Raw genomic sequence first — 20,581 nt, forward strand, 5'->3', positions numbered from 1 at the left:
CTCCCCATAGACACATCTATCGGGGCATGAGACAACGGCTCAAGTCTAAACTCGAGAAACGCAGAAAGCCAATGCTAGGTGCAAACAAAGGGACAAGAGAGATGAGACCATCAGCAGATCTTTCCAGGTACCTGGGGTACATTACCGACACTCCCCATAGACACATCTATCGGGGCATGAGACAACGGCTCAAGTCTAAACTCGAGAAACGCAGAAAGCCAATGCTAGGTGCTGACAAAGGGACAGGAGAGATGAGACCATCAGCAGAGTTTTCCAGGTACCTGGGGTAAATTACAGACACTCCCCATAGAAACCTCTAAAGAGGCTTCCAAAACCGCGACACCCACTCTGAGCCCAACTCCATGCACATCTGTAAAGTATACCAACCCCAAGTGCCAATGCTGTCCCTCCATTCGCCATGGCCTCTGTGCCATCCAAGATAACATACAGAGTAACAGGAAGAGAATTGAATACCACAGTGGAGTGAAGCACTGAGATGGACTTTCTGCCATTTTGATTCATCTTGCTTTACACAAAGCCATTCAGAAAACCGATAAGAAAGGAGCGATTTTTAAAATAAAAAATAATAAAACAATTGCAAGTTAATACTTACCTAAGTGGTGGGAAACCTCCAAATCCAAAGACTCCCCAGATCGCTCTACAGCCCCTTGCTGAGCTGGAGACATGAGATTAAAGGGAACCCGAGGGGAGATGTATATGGAGGCTGACATGTTTGTTTCTTTTTAAACAATGCACATTGCCTGGCTGTCCTGCTGATCCTCTGTCCCTAAAGTTTTTAGCCATAGCCCCTGAACAAGCATGCAGCAGATCTGGTGCCCTGACTGAAGTCAGACTGGATTGGCTGCATGCTTGCTTCAGGTGTGTGATTCAGACACTACTGCAGCCAGAGAGAACAACAGGACTGCCAGGCAACTGGTATTGTTCAACAGGAAATAAATATGGCAGCTTCCATGTCCCTCTAACTTCAGAGGTCCTTTTAATAGTGAATGAGCAAAAAAACAAGTATATGAGGATGCTGATCACTACATGTACACAGCGTCTAGTAAGTGAGTAAAAGACCTCCTGATGGACATACTGAGGAGTAATTCTAGCCATAGAAACAGATGTGTGAGCAGCCAGCAAACTCTCCCATCTACTGCATGGAGCAGGGTCAGCGATCAGTGATCACAGCATTACCGATCAGCAATTCTGGGCTGATTTTATTTATGAGGATTCCACTTCACCTGCAAAGCAGAGCATTGTTACCCGGTTAGGGACTCTACGTAAAGATGGCCACACACCATACAATTTTTTAAATATCGGTTCAATTTAAGAATTGCAATCAATTTTTCTGACTGATTATAACATTTCAAAAATATGGCCAATGTACCACAATGTACAATTTTCCCCCGATTATGATAAAAATTATTGGAAACTCTGAGGAAATTGCTTGGGTGTTTATATTAATAAATTGACAAACACACACCATACAATCTTTAGAAAAATTTAAGAAAAATTTCCAGCATTCCAGATCGATAAAAAAAACCCCCAAAAAACAAAAACAAACAAACGGGGAAATGCAATGGGATTTTTCAGTCGAATGAAAAGAAAAAAGCTTTATTTTTTCTGGAGGTCCGATCATATGTATCGAATTGCAGTAAAATCGGATCATTTTATTGTATCGTGTGTGGCCACCTTTACAGAGATAAATAGCTGTTATCCGACAGCAACACATTCACACCTTTGCTATGGAGTCCTGGGAGGACGGAGAGGAGAAAGAAGGGACGCTGTATCCCCAACCACTTCCCCAACCTTCTAGAAGAAAAATGTGAGATTTGGGAAGAAAGAATGATCCCTTAATGCACACATGATGTGAGACTGATATGGAGGCTGCCATATTTATTTTCTGTTACACAATACCAGTTACCTGGCAGTCCTGCTGATCTCTTTGGTTGCAGTAGTGTCTGAATCACACACCTGAAACAAGCATGCAGCTAATCCAGTCACACTTCAGTCAGAGCACCTGATCTGCTGCATGCTTGTTCAGGGGCTATGGTTAAATGTATTAGAAGCAGAGGATCAGCAGGACAGCCAGGCAACTGGTATTGCTTAAAAGGAAAACAAATATAGCAGCCTCCATATAACTCTCAGTACAGTTGTCCTTTACAGCACATCTGAAGTGAGAGGGATACAGAGGACGACATATTTGTTTCCTGTTAAACAATACAGATTGCCTGGCTGTCCTGCTGATCCTCTGCCTCTAATTCCGGCAGGAATCTGAGCAGAGCATTTGTACCACAATCAGTCGTAAACGGTTACGTGAAACAATCGGGGACAATCGATTTGGGTAATCATATCCCAGGAGTGAATCTGGCTCCACCTCACCTCTGTAGGATAAGAGAATATTTTGAACAGATTGCTAGGTAATCTCTCACACGACATGGAAGTGGTCAGATTGCAAAATATTGTACAATAATAATTGTAAAAGTGTGTGAAGAGCTTGAAGTGAAGATTCTGTACAGGCAAACAGAGGAGATAAAAGTTGATAAAATGTTTAAAAGTTGGTGGAGGCCGAGGTGGATTTCCCTCCCCCAGATAGACATGACATAAACTATTTATAGAGTTCAACCAAATATTTATTTACATACTCCAGAAAGTGTAACGCGTTTCGCAGGCATATCCCGCTTCCTCAGGCTATAAACAGAGCATAAAACTCATGTAGGTCTAGTACAAAGCAAAGCACCTCTGTAGATTTGGCTATTTCTGGCCCCTGCACCTTCAGTAATGCCTCCATAACAGCGGGAAACACATGGCCTATTCTGCCATCTTCCAGACAAGCCTTTGTACGAAGCCTATCCAGTACCACCTGTCCTGTCAGTCTGTTCTTATGGAGGGGGGCGTCCATACTGTATGTATTGCAGTACTTCAGTAGGCGACTCCTCCCACAACTGTACCTATACTCACCTACGCAAGCAGAACTGACCCCAGAAATCAGCATATGCCCACTGGGTGCACCGCATATCAAAGTGTAGCAGGACAGTGGCCAGGAGGGTAATGGAGGTATTTTATGGGACACTAAATTTCTGGTTTCAGTAACAGTTTGGCAGTCTACTCCTCAACATAACACATTCCTCTAGACCCCTGTAGTCTGTGGGCTCCCTCTGTGTCCATCCGGTCCCATCCATTCCGCCGCTGTCAGCCCGGCAGCCGTGCAGTACTGTGCACGTGCCCCCTTGGTCGAGGCTCCTGTGGGCAGGAGTATTCCAGGTAGGAACAGTTAGTTAAGGCTTGTAACTGCGCAGGCGCAGAACGCTTCCGGCTACAGGAGCATGACCAAGGATCCCAGGGCTGCATGCGAGCTGTACTACCCAACTGACCCAGCCGGGGGACTTTACTAGGACGGACAGCGGCAGAACAGACAGGACCAGACAGACACTGAGGAAGCACACGGCCTACAGGGGGCTGGAGGAAGCCCAAGGTGAGTATAAATGTTGTGTTATCACAGGTTCTCTTTGAGAAACACAGAAACCAGCGAACCACCGAATGATATGTGCATAAGAGAAATCCCCTTGATTGGGGGGGGGGTTCAGATCTTGAAAGAGGAGATGTGATATTTTTAATTTGTACCTTCTATGCTAAGAAATGAATGTTATTGATGTGGAATTCTCCTCAGACACCGGGAAGAATAATACGGGTTCTATTAAGCCCCTTTACTGCTGATCTTCTGAAGACAGAGCTTGTGGCTGCGACTGGATGGGACTTGGGCCTCGTGGATGGATGTTGTGATAATTTGGTGATTTGGTGTCACACTGCAGATTGAGACCTATGCTGTTATGTGAGCATCCCTTATACACGCCATCCCCAATTACACACAGGTTCTAGGGTGCAGCAGCGTAGCTAAGGAGCTGTGGGCCCCGATGCAAGTTTTACAAGCACTCCATAACAATTTAAAAGAGAGGTGCAGGAAGGTGATGGGGAACAGTTTGTTAATAATTACCACTAGTCAAAGTATCTATAGAAGTGATTATTATGAGCACAGGACCAATAGAGAGATAATACTGTGGTTGAGGAAGGGCCCCTCGATGCCCCTCTGGCCCAAGGGCCCCGATGCGGTTGCAACCTCTACACCCCCTATTGCTACGCCACTGCTATGGAGGTTGTCTGTAAGTGACGTTCTGAGTTATACACGGGAAAACGTGGAGAGATGATTTACTGTCACACAGCTCGGGATGCGGACATAAAGTATAAACTGTGATTTTTGGATGTTTTCAATGTGCTTTCAAAGTGTTTTAAACTCTTTATACACTACTGTCACATCTAAAGCCCACACCTGAGGTGAGAGGTATATGGAGGCTGCCATACTTATTTCCTGTTAAACAATACCAGTTGCCTGGCTATCCTAAACAAGCCTGCAGATCAGCACTGCCACCCCAGAGAAAGATCTTGTCATTAGTTCGCACAGACGCAACATCCCTGCTGTCTGCGGAACAAGCAGAGCCAGACCAGGTCTGTGCAGGCGAGGGGACTGGAGCGACCGCGGCCATTTCCACCGCAGCCCGAGCAGGACTGTGCTGGGGGGGTGTCCCGGTGCTGGATCGGGGTGACACAGGACAGGGGATGCCCTTTTATGATCCAGAGGCTCCACCCTCCCGAGATAAGTATCCATATTTTTTTCGTTTATAAAAGCCACAGGTTCACTTTAAAGTGTACCGGAGACGGGGATATTAAAAATTATTATACTTACCTGGGGCTTCCTCCAGCCCCCTCCAGGCTGATCACTTCCTCGTCGCCCTCCTGGATCCTCCACTGTTCGCCCGTAAAGGCCTTGAGTCAGGGCCAGTCAGAGCACGCACAGTCCGGCTGCGCTCTCCCTCCATCGTGCTCCTGTCACCGGGTTCAGGATGCTCCCGGCAACAGGAATGTGATGCAGAAGTGTGGAGGCAGCATGCGCATTACACCCCCGGCGGAAGGACTTTACGGGGCGAATAGCGGAAGATCCAGGCAGCGGAGGAGGACGGCAAGGGAGCGATCAGCCTGGAGGCGGCTGGAGGAAGCCCGGGTAAGTATAATTATTTTCCAAATACACACACTGTACACACACACACACACACACACACACACTGTACTGTGTGTGTGTGTGTGTGTGTGTGTGTGTGTGTGTGTGTGTGTGTGTGTGTGTGTGTGCGCGTGTGTACTGTGTGTGTGTGTGTGTGTGTGTGTGTGTGTACTGTGCGTGTGCGTGTGTGTGTGTGTGTGTGTGTGTGTGTGTACTGTGTGTGTGTGTGTGTGTGTGTGTGTGTGTACTGTGTGTGTGTGTGTGTGTGTGTGTGTGTGTGTGTGTGCGTGTGTGTACTGTGTGTGTGTGTGTGTGTGTGTGTACTGTGCGTGTGCGTGTGTGTACTGTGTGTGTGTGTGTGTGTGTGTGTGTGTGTGTGTGTGTGTGTGTGTGTGTGTGTGTGTGTGTGTGTGTGTGTGTACACACACACACACAGTACACACACAGTACACACACACACACACAGTACACACACACACACACACACACACAGTACACACAGTCACACACACACACACACACACACAGTACACACACACACACTACACACACACACACACACACTACACACTACACACACACTACACACACACTACACACACACTACACACACACTACACACACACTACACACACACACTACACACACACACACACTACACACACACTACACACACACACTACACACACACACACACACACACACACACACACACACACACACACACACACACACACACACACACACACACACACACACACACACACACACACACACACACACACACAGGTTCCCTTTAAAGAACAACTGTAAGAAGAGTAATATGGAGGCTGACATTTTTATTTCCTTTTAAACAATACCAGTTGCCTGGCAGTCCTGTTGATCTATTTGGCTGCAGGAGTGTCTGAATCACACAAGAAACAAGCCTGCAGCTAATCCGGTCACACTTCAGATCTAATAGTAAACAGTAAACAAAAAAGCAAGGGCACCAGTAACATTGCAGAAGTTCTACACTTTATTTCATCCCCATCAATACAAACACTTACAACCAAGGCAGGTCTATGTAGAGGCACTGTGAGTGGTCCACAGGAACCCCATCATAGGCTGCCAATAGCATTTCATGCCGATCACCCTTCTCTCAAACTGGCTACTAGAGTATCACATCTGCATGCTTGTGCAGGGGCTAGGAGTAAAAGTATTCGAGGCAGATGATTACCAGGATAACCAGGCAACTGGTATTTTTTAAAGGGAAATAAATATGGCAGCATCCATACGCCTCTTGTTACAGTTGTCCTTTAACAACAATAATATGTAATATGTAATAGCATTGTATATTTTGTACTAGAAGACAACTTTGTATCTCTGAAACATTGTAACTCGAGTCGTTTCTAAGTAGGGGACTGTCTATGATGACTCGTGAGATTTCTGTGACTACCCACAGTGGTGTACGGTTTACCTGGACTTTCTGTAAACTTTACTTATGATAGAAGAAGAAGAAAAAGAAGAAGATAGGAGATCCACAAACCTTGAACGTAAGCGTCTTCAGACAGCGACCCACCAAAGCCCACCAGCAGCATCATTGTAAAACTGTCAGGTTAATCCTCCAAACACGCCGACACGTCCGTCCCGCACAATCACACGATCAGCTCTGCTGAGAATCTGTCCCTGAAGGTCCAGCGCTGTGCTGGGAAGCCGTGTCGCTGTCACTAGTACCCCGGGGCCGGCAAACCTGCAGATCCCAGCAGGAGAAGATCTCAGCCAAGAAGGATCTGCAGATGAGAGAGAGTCCCAGCTGCTGTCTGTAGCTACAATCCCAACAAGTTGTGAAGCAGGACTGGGGAACTCAGGAGGAGGAGGAGGAGGAGGAGGAGGAGGAGGAGGGAGGGCAGCTTATGCTAATGCAATGCAGGAAGTACCAAGCCAACAAAACAGCCTGGCAAGGGAACAGTGTGACAGCACAGAGGCTAGTGAGCGCAGCAAGGGAATAGTGTGACAGCGCAGAGGCTAGCGAGCACAGCAAGGGAACAGTGTGACAGCACAGAGGCTAGCGAGCGCAGCAAGGGAACAGTGTGACAGCACAGAGGCTAGCGAGCACAGCAAGGGAACAGTGCGACAGCGCAGAGGCTAGCGAGCGCAGCAAGGGAACAGTGCGACAGCGCAGAGGCTAGCGAGCACAGCAAGGGAACAGTGTGACAGTGCAGAGGCTAGCGAGCGCAGCAAGGGAACAGTGTGACAGCACAGAGGCTAGCGAGCGCAGCAAGGGAACAGTGTGACAGCACAGAGGCTAGCGAGCACAGCAAGGGAACAGTGCGACAGCACAGAGGCTAGCGAGCGCAGCAAGGGAACAGTGTGACAGTGCAGAGGCTAGCGAGCGCAGCAAGGGAACAGTGTGACAGCGCAGAGGCTAGCGAGCGCAGCAAGGGAACAGTGTGACAGCACAGAGGCTAGCGAGCGCAGCAAAGGAACAGTGTGACAGCGCAGAGGCTAGCGACCGCAGCAAAGGAACAGTGTGACAGCGCAGAGGCTAGCGACCGCAGCAAGGGAACAGTGTGACAGTGCAGAGGCTAGCGAGCGCAGCAAGGGAACAGTGTGACAGCACAGAGGCTAGCGAGCGCAGCAAGGGAACAGTGTGACAGCGCAGAGGCTAGCGAGCGCAGCAAGGGAACAGTGTGACAGTGCAGAGGCTAGCGAGCGCAGCAAGGGAACAGTGCGACAGCGCAGAGGCTAGCGAGCGCAGCAAGGGAACAGTGTGACAGCGCAGAGGCTAGCGAGCGCAGCAAGGGAACAGTGTGACAGCACAGAGGCTAGCGAGCAAGGCAAGGGAACAGTGTGACAGCACAGAGGCTAGCGAGCGAGGCAAGGGAACAGTGTGACAGCACAGAGGCTAGCGAGCACAGCAAGGGAACAGTGCGACAGCGCAGAGGCTAGCGAGCGCAGCAAGGGAACAGTGTGACAGCGCAGAGGCTAGCGAGCGCAGCAAGGGAACAGTGCGACAGCGCAGAGGCTAGCGAGCGCAGCAAGGGAACAGTGTGACAGCGCAGAGGCTAGCGAGCAGAGCAAGGGACCAGTGTGACAGCGCAGAGGCTAGCAAGCGAGGCAAAGGAACAGTGTGACAGCACAGAGGCTAGCGACCGCAGCAAGGGAACAGTGCGACAGCGCAGAGGCTAGCGAGCACAGCAAGGGAACAGTGTGACAGTGCAGAGGCTAGCGAGCGCAGCAAGGGAACAGTGTGACAGCACAGAGGCTAGCGAGCACAGCAAGGGAACAGTGTGACAGCACAGAGGCTAGCGAGCACAGCAAGGGAACAGTGTGACAGTGCAGAGGCTAGCGAGCGCAGCAAGGGAACAGTGCGACAGCGCAGAGGCTAGCGAGCGCAGCAAGGGAACAGTGTGACAGCGCAGAGGCTAGCGAGCGCAGCAAGGGAACAGTGTGACAGCACAGAGGCTAGCGAGCAAGGCAAGGGAACAGTGTGACAGCACAGAGGCTAGCGAGCGAGGCAAGGGAACAGTGTGACAGCACAGAGGCTAGCGAGCGCAGCAAGGGAACAGTGTGACAGCGCAGAGGCTAGCGAGCGCAGCAAGGGAACAGTGTGACAGTGCAGAGGCTAGCGAGCGCAGCAAGGGAACAGTGCGACAGCGCAGAGGCTAGCGAGCGCAGCAAGGGAACAGTGTGACAGCGCAGAGGCTAGCGAGCGCAGCAAGGGAACAGTGTGACAGCACAGAGGCTAGCGAGCAAGGCAAGGGAACAGTGTGACAGCACAGAGGCTAGCGAGCGAGGCAAGGGAACAGTGTGACAGCACAGAGGCTAGCGAGCACAGCAAGGGAACAGTGTGACAGCGCAGAGGCTAGCGAGCGCAGCAAGGGAACAGTGTGACAGCGCAGAGGCTAGCGAGCGCAGCAAGGGAACAGTGCGACAGCGCAGAGGCTAGCGAGCGCAGCAAGGGAACAGTGTGACAGCGCAGAGGCTAGCGAGCAGAGCAAGGGACCAGTGTGACAGCGCAGAGGCTAGCAAGCGAGGCAAAGGAACAGTGTGACAGCACAGAGGCTAGCGACCGCAGCAAGGGAACAGTGCGACAGCGCAGAGGCTAGCGAGCACAGCAAGGGAACAGTGTGACAGTGCAGAGGCTAGCGAGCGCAGCAAGGGAACAGTGTGACAGCACAGAGGCTAGCGAGCACAGCAAGGGAACAGTGTGACAGCACAGAGGCTAGCGAGCACAGCAAGGGAACAGTGTGACAGTGCAGAGGCTAGCGAGCGCAGCAAGGGAACAGTGCGACAGCGCAGAGGCTAGCGAGCGCAGCAAGGGAACAGTGTGACAGCGCAGAGGCTAGCGAGCGCAGCAAGGGAACAGTGTGACAGCACAGAGGCTAGCGAGCAAGGCAAGGGAACAGTGTGACAGCACAGAGGCTAGCGAGCGAGGCAAGGGAACAGTGTGACAGCACAGAGGCTAGCGAGCACAGCAAGGGAACAGTGTGACAGCGCAGAGGCTAGCGAGCGCAGCAAGGGAACAGTGTGACAGCGCAGAGGCTAGCGAGCGCAGCAAGGGAACAGTGCGACAGCGCAGAGGCTAGCGAGCGCAGCAAGGGAACAGTGTGACAGCGCAGAGGCTAGAGAGCGCAGCAAGGGAACAGTGTGACAGCACAGAGGCTAGCGAGCGAGGCAAAGGAACAGTGTGACAGCACAGAGGCTAGCGAGCACAGCAAGGGAACAGTGTGACAGCACAGAGGCTAGCAAGCACAGCAAGGGAACAGTGTGACAGCACAGAGGCTAGCGAGCACAGCAAGGGAACAGTGTGACAGCACAGAGGCTAGCGAGCACAGCAAGGGAACAGTGCGACAGCGCAGAGGCTAGCGAGCGCAGCAAGGGAACAGTGTGACAGCGCAGAGGCTAGCGAGCACAGCAAGGGAACAGTGTGACAGCACAGAGGCTAGCGAGCGCAGCAAGGGAACAGTGCGACAGCGCAGAGGCTAGCGAGCGCAGCAAGGGAACAGTGTGACAGCACAGAGGCTAGCGAGCGAGGCAAGGGAACAGTGTGACAGCACAGAGGCTAGCGAGCGAGGCAAGGGAACAGTGTGACAGCGCAGAGGCTAGCGAGCGCAGCAAGGGAACAGTGTGACAGCACAGAGGCTAGCGAGCGCAGCAAGGGAACAGTGTGACAGCACAGAGGCTAGCGAGCGAGGCAAGGGAACAGTGTGACAGCGCAGAGGCTAGCGAGCGCAGCAAGGGAACAGTGTGACAGCGCAGAGGCTAGCGAGTGCAGCAAGGGAACAGTGTGACAGCACAGAGGCTAGCGAGCGCAGCAAGGGAACAGTGTGACAGCACAGAGGCTAGCGAGCGAGGCAAGGGAACAGTGTGACAGCGCAGAGGCTAGCGAGCGCAGCAAGGGAACAGTGTGACAGCACAGAGGCTAGCGAGCGCAGCAAGGGAACAGTGTGACAGCGCAGAGGCTAGCGAGCGCAGCAAGGGAACAGTGTGACAGCACAGAGGCTAGCGAGCACAGCAAGGGAACAGTGTGACAGCACAGAGGCTAGCGAGCGCAGCAAGGGAACAGTGTGACAGCACAGAGGCTAGCGAGCATCAATACCGGTGTGGTAAGCATTTCTGCAACTTTATATTTTGCAATAATTTTTACTTTTAGCTATCAGAAAGTGCAACCTAACCATTGATTTCAATGTACAGTGGCTTGCAAAAGTATTCGGCCCCCTTGAAGTTTTCCACATTTTGTCACATTACTGCCACAAACATGAATCCATTTTATTGGAATTCCACATGAAAGACCAATACAAAGTGGTGTACACGTGAGAAGTGGAATGAAGATCATACATCATTCCAAACATTTTTTACAAATAAATAACTGCAAAGTGGGGTGTGCGTAATTATTCAGCCCCCTGAGTCAATTCTTTGTAGAACCACCTTTTGCTGCAATTACAGCTGCCAGTCTTTTAGGGTATGTCTCTACAAGCTTTGCACATCTAGAGACTGAAATCCTTGCCCATTCTTCTTTGCAAAACAGCTCCAGCTCAGTCAGATTAGATGGACAGCGTTTCTGAACAGCAGTTTTCAGATCTTGCCACAGATTCTCGATTGGATTTAGATCTGGACTTTGACTGGGCCATTCTAACACATAGATATGTTTTGTTTTAAACCATTCCATTGTTGCCCTGGCTTTATGTTTAGGGTCATTGTCTTGCTGGAAGGTGAACCTCGGCCCCAGTCTCAAGTCTTTTGCAGACTCCAAGAGGTTTTCTTCCAAGTTTGCCCTGTATTTGGCTCCATCCATCTTCCCATCAACTCTGACCAGCTTCCCTGTCCCTGCTGAAGAGATGCACCCCCCGAGCATGATGCTGCCACCACCATATTTGACAGTGGGGATGGTGTGTTCAGAGTGATGTGCAGTGTTAGTTTTCCGCCACACATAGCGTTTTGCATTTTGGCCAAAAAATTCCATTTTGGTCTCATCTGACCAGAGCACCTTCTTCCACATGGTTGCTGTGTCCCCCACATGGCTTGTGGTAAACTGCAAACGGGACTTCTTATGCTTTCTGTTACCAATGCCTTTCTTCTTGCCACTCTTCCATAAAGGCCAACTTTGTACAGTGCATGACTAATAGTTGTCCTATGGACAGATTCCCCCACCTGAGCTGTAGATCGCTGCAGCTCGTCCAGAGTCACCATGGGCCTATAGACTGCATTTCTGATCAGCGCTCTCCTTGTTCGGCCTGTGAGTTTAGGTGGACGGCCTTGTCTTGGTAGGTTTACAGTTGTGCCATACTCCTTCCATTTCTGAATGATCGCTTGAACAGTGCTCCGTGGGATGTTCAAGGCTTTGGAAATCTTTTTGTAGCCTAAGCCTGCTTTAAATTTCTCAATAACTTTATCCCTGACCTGTCTGGTGTTTTTTTTAGACTTCATGGTGTTGTTGCTCCCAATATTCTCATAGACCACCTCTGAGGCCATCACAGAGCAGCTGTATTTCTACTGACATTAGATTACACACAGGTGCACTCTGTTTAGTCATTAGCACTCATCAGGCAATGTCTATAGGCAACTGACTGCACTCAGACCAAAGGGGGCTGAATAATTACGCACACACCACTTTGCAGTTATTTATTTGTAAAATATGTTTGGAATGATGTATGATTTTCGTTCCACTTCTCACGTGTACACCACTTTGTGTTGGTCTTTCACGTGGAATTCCAATAAAATTGATGCAAGTTTGTGGCAGTAATGTGACAAAATGTGGAAAACTTCAAGGGGGCCGAATACTTTTGAAAGCCACTGTATATGTATCAGAAAATGCAACCCAACCTAACCCTATTCTAACATAAAACCCTCCTCTACTGGCGACTAATAACCCCCCAACCCCCCTGGAAGGAATACAACCCCCCCCCCCCCCCCCCTGGTGAGCAACTAATACCACCCTCTGGAGGGAATGAAACATCGGCGGTTGCAAATAATGACAGCCGGGAAATGTGAAAGAAGGCGGGGCATACGCAGTTAAAGAAAAACCATAACCAAGAACTGAACTTCATCCCAATCAGTAGCTGATACCCCCTTTCCCATGAGAAATCTATTCCTTTTCACAAACAGACCATCAGGGGGCTCTGTATGACTGATATTGTGGTAAAACTTCTCCCACAAGAAACTCTGAGGACCGTGGTACTCCTGGTAGTTTCCTGTCTGTGAACCGTATTGCATTGTGGGAAATAACTGTTCACAGCTGTTTCCAACTGCCAAAAAAGAAAGCAGCGACTCCTTCCAGTGACATCGCCTGTCAGCAGTAAAAATGTCTCCATGTGATAAATGTCAGAATGTAAATCAGGGAGAGGAAAGATTTTACAATGAGCAAACACTGACTAAATCATTTATGCATAATTATTGTAAAAATAAAGCACTTTTCTTCATTACATTATTTTCACTCAGTGAAAATGATGTAATAGTTCATCTTTAAGCACAGTGTATGCAAGTTGCAAAGTATAAGAGGTTGCAATACTTTTCATTAGACCAGCGCCCGGTCCTGGCCGCGTACTGACATCACTGCCTCCTATGAGGAGGGTCGCCGCTGAGCGCTCTGGTCCCACCCAGAAGAGCTCAGCCTGTTTATACTGGGATCAGCTCTTGGCACATCAGCGCTAGGCTGGAGGAATAACATTTGCTGTAAATTCTTCAGAGTTGTGTAACTTTTCCCCAAGAAAAAAACTCACATGTGCGATGGGAGCAGAGAGGCGACTTCTCCAGAATCTCTGCGAGGGTGAAATGAAAACTACAAAGCGTAACGAAAAAGTGACCTTTTCTCAAACACCGAAACCAGCCAGAGTTTTACCAAACAAAACACATGGAAGAAAATACTACAAGCGCATCCCATAATGGAGCTTACTAACAGCCTGGCAACAGCAATATAACTCACTCAATTCCAAGTACATCCAATACAAAATCCTCAGAGAGGGAAACAGAACTGCACATGAGAAGAAGGATAACTTCCCATATCATTATGTGTTTATATAGCACTGACATCTCCTGCAGCACTGAAGCATATCACTGACTGTCCTCAGAGGAGCTCACAATCTAATCCTACTATAGTCATAGTCTAATGTCCTACCATATTATCATTATGTATTTATATAGCACTGACATCTCCTGCAGCACCGTACAGAGTACATAGTCATGTCACTGACTGTCCTCAGAGGAGCTCACAATCTAATCCTACTATAGTCATAGTCTAATGTCCTACCATATTATCATTATGTATTTATATAGCACTGACATCTCCTGCAGCACATTACAGAGTACATAGCCATGTCACTGACTGTCCTCAGAGGAGCTCACAGTCTAATCCTACCATAGTCATAGTCTAATGTCCTACCATATTATTATTATTATGTATTTATATAGCACTGACATCTTCTGCAGCACATTACAGAGTATATAGTCATGTCACTGGCTGTCCTCAGAGGAGCTCACACTCTAATCCTACCATAGTCATAGTCTAATGTCCTACCATATTATTATTATGTATTTATATAGCACTGACATCTTCTGCAGCACATTACAGAGTACATAGTCATGTCACTGACTGTCCTCAGAGGAGCTCACACTCTAATCCTACCATAGTCATAGTCTAATGTCCTACCATATTATTATTATGTATTTATATAGCAGTGACATCTTCTGCAGCACTTTACAGAGTACATAGTCATGTCACTGACTGTCCTCAGAGGAGCTCACAATCTAATCCTACCATAGTCATAGTCTAATGTCCTACCATATTATTATTATTATTATTATGTATTTATATAGCACTGACATCTCCTGCAGCACATTACAGAGTACATATGTCACTGACTGTCCTCAGAGGAGCTCACACTCTAATCCTACCATAGTCACAGTATAATGTCCAACCATATTATTATGTATGTATGTATGTATGTATGTATGTATGTATGTATGTATGTATGTATGTATGTATGTATGTATGTATATAGCACTGACATCTCCTGCAGCACATTACAGAGTACATATGTCACTGACTGTCCTCAGAGGAGCTCACACTAATCCTACCATAGTCATAGTCTAATGTCCTACCATATTATTATTATGTATTTATATAGCTCTGACATCTCCTGCAGCACATTACAGAGTACATAGTCATGTCACTGACTGTCCTCAGAGGAGCTCACACTCTAATCCTACCACATTCATAGTCTAATGTCCTACCATATTATTATTATGTATTTATATAGCACTGACATCTCCTGCAGCACATTACAGAGTACATAGTCATGTCACTGACTGTCCTCAGAGGAGCTCACACTCTAATCCTACCATAGTCATAGTCTAATGTCCTACCATATTATTATTATGTATTTATATAGCACTGACATCTTCTGCAGCACATTACAGAGTACATAGTCATGTCACTGACTGTCCTCAGAGGAGCTCACACTCTAATCCTACCACAGTCCTAGTCCAATAACATTATGTGACTGATGTCCATCTGGCAGGGCAGAGAGTGAGAGACCGATCACGGATTGAAACACATTGCTTAGTTACCCAGGAGCCTTCGCTCTCGGGCAGTAAGCTTGCTTCCTATTTCAGTAAATGGTGGAGGGTCCAAATGACCTCTTCCAAGTTCATTAAACACACCCAGTTGTCTGGCAATAATAATCCCTGCACAGCAGATCCGATTTAGAGGATTAATAAAGTCTGTCTTGTGCCAGTGTGATTCAGGCCTGAGTTCCCTCAACAAGAGATTTCAGTCCATCCACATTCTGCAGCCAGAGGAGGCCCTGGCCTATGTATAAACATTACAGGAGCTCCCAGCCCCGTACTCAGCACTTCATATCCACATTCTGCAGCCAGAGGAGGCCCTGGCCTATGTATAAACATTACACAGACTCACAGCCCCTTACCCAGCACTTTATATTCACATTCTGCAGCCAGAGGTGGCCCTGGCCTATGTATAAACATTACAGAAACTCACAGCCCCATACTCAGCACTTTATATTCACATTCTGCAGCCAGAGGAGGCCCTGCGTGATGTATACACATTACAAGAACTCCCAGCCCTGTACCCAGCACTTTATATCACATTCTGCAGCTAGAGGACTGACTGATGTATACACATTACAGGAACTCCCAGCCCCGTACCAAGCGCTTCATATCCCCATTCTGCAGCCAGAGGAGGCCCTGGCCTATGTATAAACATTACCGCCGGAACTCCCAGCCCCGTAACCAGCACTTTATATTCACATTCTGCAGCCAGAGGGGCCCTGGCTGATTTATACACATTACAGCAGCTCACGGCCCCGTACTCAGCACTTTATATTCACATTCTGCAGCCAGAGGAGGCCCTGGCCTATGTATAAACATTACAGGAACTCCCAGCCCTGTACCCAGCACTTTATATCACATTCTGCAGCCAGAGGACTGACTGATGTATACACATTACAGGAACTCCCAGCCCCGTACTCAGCACTTTATATTCACATTCTGCAGCCAGAGGAGGCCCTGCCTGATGTATACACATTACAGGAACTCCCAGCCCCGTACCCAGCGCTTCATATCCCCATTCTGCAGCCAGAGGAGGCCCTGGCCTATGTATAAACATTACCGCCGGAACTCCCAGCCCCGCAACCAGCACTTTATATTCACATTCAGCAGCCAGAGGGGCCCTGGCTGATTTATACACATTGCAGCAGCTCACGGCCCCGTACCCAGCACTTTCTTCTCACATTCTCCCGGTAAAATGATCACCATGCAGGGCTAGCAACATCTTCAATATCACTGAAAACCCCAAACTAACTCTGAAGAAAGCAAACTCAAAAAGCTCTCATGTGAAAAACATTTAAAGGCAATATTTACGAATTCCATTCAGCTTTTGAAATGTGAGTATTTGGTGTGAGGCGGCTCTGGTCATCTGTGGCTGTGCACCTCTATCCATGCATGCTCAAGGCCTCCGCAGCCTGATAAACGTCCAATTACCACCAAATCGCTGAACTACAAGCTCCTTATCCATAATGACTTCAAGCACACCGAAGTGAGAGAGATATGGAGGCTGCCATATTTACTTCTTTTTAAGCAATACCAGTTGCCTGGCTGTCCTGCTGATCCTCTCCCTCTAATACATTTAGCCACAGACCCTGAACAAGCATGCAGCAGATCAGGTGTTTGTGACCTATTGTCAGATCTGACAAGACTAGCTGCATGCTTGTTTCTGGTGTAATTCAGACACTACTGCAGCCCACTGGACCAGCAGGGCTGCCAGGGCAACTGGTATTATTTAACAGGAAACAAATATGGCAGCCTCCATGTCCCTGTCACTTCAGGTGTGCTTTCAGACCACCTCTGCCCGATAGTTGTGTACACATGCACAATGATTGAGGCCGGAAGGGGTAGAGCCCTGATCCCGTAGGCGACAGTCGGGGTAGAGTGCTGTACAGACAGCATGCTCTGATATGAAAAAGCATTGCGCATCTTTCTATGGAGAAGGAAGGTGGAACGCCACCGCGGCGGCTTCCAGGGGGAGGGGTAAGGAGTGAGACCATGCAGTCCAGCATCCTTATTCCCTTACAATCCCACCAATCTATAACGGGGGAGTGATCGATCCTTGCCAGATTGGTCAGATATTGACCTGTGTATGGCTAACGCCACCTTGGAGCTCTTCCTATGTCTGATAATCACACTAAATCCCAAAAAGTCTCTCCTGCGACCTGAATTGGGACAGAGAATCCCCACTGAATACAGAGATTGCTTTATTATCACAGCTAATCATACTCCAGATAGAGAGGAAAGAGACTTCTGGTACCAGGAGTATTAAAGTATGAAATATGGCATCATGGTGCCTACTGGTCGATGACAACCCAGGCAGATGGAGAGAGCAGAGACAGGGTGACGACAGGCCACGAAACAAGGGAGAATACAGGAGGAAAAGACAAAATGGATGGGGGGGGGGGGGACATTTATGCCTTGTTCACACTGGAGTGGTTTACTAGTATTTCAGCGGTGCCTCCAGTGGCTGGCGGTCGCTAGCATTTTGAAAAGCTGCAATGTAAAGTTTATGGCAGTGTTCTCACTGTGGCGATCGCCAGCGTTTAGCTGAAATCCTGAACATGGGCACACAGCATTTATGAGCCATTTTGGAGCGATTGCGTTTCAATGTTAACGAAATACAAAATGCACTGGCTCCAAAATCGCTTTGCCATGCAGTGAAAAATCGTAGGGAAAATCGCTTTGCACAATGCTAGTGCGACAGGAGTAAAGAGAAAGGTGCACAGGACCACGTCGCTGGGCTTCCCCGGAGTGCTCCAAGCCCAGAACAGCTCCACCGAGCCAGTTACTTTGTAAAGATAGCAGCGGCTGGGAACATCCAGTTAAAAAGCGCCTTTATTGTCAAAACATTCAGGGAACACACTTGTCTTTCAGTTTTCTGCGCGCGTTTTCCTGCATACTTTTTCTGCACACCAAGTGTGTCTCTATGCAGGAAAACACGCGCGTTTTTTCATAGCAGCTGATGTAATTGATAAAAAAAACTGACAAAATGTGCAGAATCAGGATGCAGAATGTCAGTTTTTTTCCTGCGCGCGAACAACATATTAAGGGTGTACTAGCCTATTGATTAACATGATTTCTCAGTTTTTCTGTGCAGAAAACGCGCATGAAAACTGTCAAGTGTGTTCCCTGCCTCAACTGCATTCACAGTGTGCAAAAGCATCAGTCCGCAAACGCCTGTCCCTCTCTCCCTTTGCGGACTGATGCTGTTGCACACTGTGAATCAATTCGAATGTTTTGACAATAAAGGCGCTTTTTCACTGGATGTGCCCAGCCGCTCCTATCTTTACTAAGTAACTGGCCCAATGGTAGTGTTTTGTGTTTCCCAGAGTGAGGGGCCAGTGCACACCAAACAGTGCTAGCGGAATGGCAAACACTCAGTGCTTGAGCAAAGTGACTTTTCAGGCACGGATTCCAATTTTTTATTCAATCCGATTTTTTATTCCGATTAGAAAAACCATAGGAGCATGCAGTACATTTTTTTAATCGTTTTTTTGAAGCTTTTTTTTATATTTTGTTACAGTAAAGCTGTTACTGAACAGCAACTGTAGCAAAAACACCCGAAAAACAGCTCTGATCTACCGCCTTCCAGAGCGGTTTTCCACTTTCCTATACTTAAAGAGAAACCGTAACCAAGAATTGAACTTCACCCCGATCAGTAGCTGATACCCCTTTTCCCATGAGAAATCTATTCCTTTTTCGCAAACAGACCATCAGGGGGCGCTGTATGACTGATATTGTGGTGAAACCCCTCCCACAGTGTGATGTCAGGACCATGGTACTGACATTACACTGTGGGAGCCTTGTTGCATTGTGGGAAATAACAGCGTTTTCCAACTGCCAAAAAAGCAAGCAGCATTTCCTTCCAGTGACATCACCTGCCAGCAGTAAAAACTTCACCATGTGATAAATGTCAGAATGTAAATCAGGGAGAGGAAAGATTTTACAATGGGCAAACACTGACTCAATCATTTATACAAAATTATTGTAAAAATGAAGCACTTTTTAATTACATTATTTTTTTTCACTGGAGTTCCTCTTTAACACTGAAGCTGAATCGCCTCAGAAATCAGCAAAAATGCTGCGTTTGCGTTTAAAAAAAAAAAAATAATAAATCACATCGCTCTGGTGTACTTCATACCATTCAAATACATTAGCCAAGCGCTTTTCAGGGCACTAGCGGTTTGGAAAGCGCTTAAAAGCGCTCTTGGTGTGCAGCAGCCCTGCCTGAAGCCCAGACTTGTTCTTCAGGAAGATGCTGCTGTACATTGTTGCATTATTGTTGCAATATTGAAGAGATACATTTTTCTCCAGCTCTTTACATTGTATCAGAAATCATCTGTGAGGAGGGAAAGTATCTAAGGAGCAGCAGTCCCTGGATTCCGCTATCCTACAATACAGGGTAGAACGTACAGTAGCTGGGCCACATCTGAGCAATTATTTGTATTTCCTATAAAAGGAATGAGTTTCTCCTCATTATTCCTCCCACCTCTGATGTTCCACAGATGCTGCTCTCCCAAGATTTGTAATCTACCAGAAGTGACAGTAGCAGAGCCAGGACTGAGGTATCATCACCCAGACACCATCAGGAGAACACAAATAACCAGCAGATCTATGAATAAAGCCGACTGCTAATCAGACATTAGTTGTGAGTGTGAGGAGGGAGGGGTGACCGATTAGGAGATCTTCTATAAGAACAGTTCATGTGACAGTCCTACAGTCCTGTGCGGGGGCAGTCCATGTGGCGGTCATATGCGGGGGCAGGCAGTGTGACGGCCCTGGGCGGGCCATGTCACAGCCCGTCCTGGGCGGGGGCAGGCCATGTCACAGCCCGTCCTGGGCGGGGGCAGGCCATGTCACAGCCCGTCCTGGGCGGGGGCAGGCCATGTCACAGCCCGTCCTGGGCGGGGGCAGGCCATGTCACAGCCCGTCCTGGGCGGGGGCAGGCCATGTCACAGCCCGTCCTGGGCGGGGGCAGGCCATGTCACAGCCCGTCCTGGGCGGGGGCAGGCCATGTCACAGCCCGTCCTGGGCGGGGGCAGGCCACATCGCAGTCCTGGGTGAGGGTGGGCATGTACAGGGTAGTCCACGTAGAGTCCTGTGTAGGGAGCAGTCCACGTGGCAGTCATATGCGGGGGTGGTCCGGTGGGGCAGCAGTCCACGTGGCAGTCATGTGCAGGGGCAGTATTGAGCAGACCATGTATAACAGAAGATAATATAATATAAATGTAAAGCATCATATTTCTTGTACATAAAAAAACAATTATTCAAGACAACCAGAAAACAAACTAGTAATTATTGTGCATAAATTCAGAAGCTGGGACTCGGGACCATCGCATGCACTACAGCAGCTCACAGACCTCCCAGTACCTCCCCCAGCAGCCTGACACACATTCCACGTACCACAGGTCACCCACCGCTTCCTCAGAGGCAACATTCACGGCTAGTTCACTTCAGGGGAACAGCAATCAGTGAGGAGCA

The 20,581-nt window shown here is 48.4% G+C and overlaps 1 protein-coding gene across 12 annotated transcripts in view; it reads right to left on the reverse strand.

Moving 5' to 3' along the window:
• Positions 1–20,581, reverse strand: part of RAF1 (Raf-1 proto-oncogene, serine/threonine kinase) — a 152,877-nt gene that overhangs the window by 115,824 nt on the left and 16,472 nt on the right. For 6 of the 12 annotated variants that reach the window (XM_068251800.1, XM_068251808.1, XM_068251805.1 and 3 more), the window contains exon 1: positions 6,582–6,882. The exons of 1 other annotated variant lie outside the window; for it this stretch is intronic. The gene's annotated coding sequence lies outside the window, so the exon portion shown is untranslated. Of the gene's footprint in view, positions 1–6,581; positions 6,884–20,581 lie in introns of those variants that run through there. 5 more of the 12 variants (XM_068251802.1, XM_068251801.1, XM_068251798.1 and 2 more) reach the window with 2 other exon arrangements.

The sequence above is a fragment of the Hyperolius riggenbachi genome, chromosome 9 (genome assembly GCF_040937935.1).
Source record: "Hyperolius riggenbachi isolate aHypRig1 chromosome 9, aHypRig1.pri, whole genome shotgun sequence".
Taxonomy (NCBI): Eukaryota; Metazoa; Chordata; class Amphibia; order Anura; family Hyperoliidae; genus Hyperolius; species Hyperolius riggenbachi.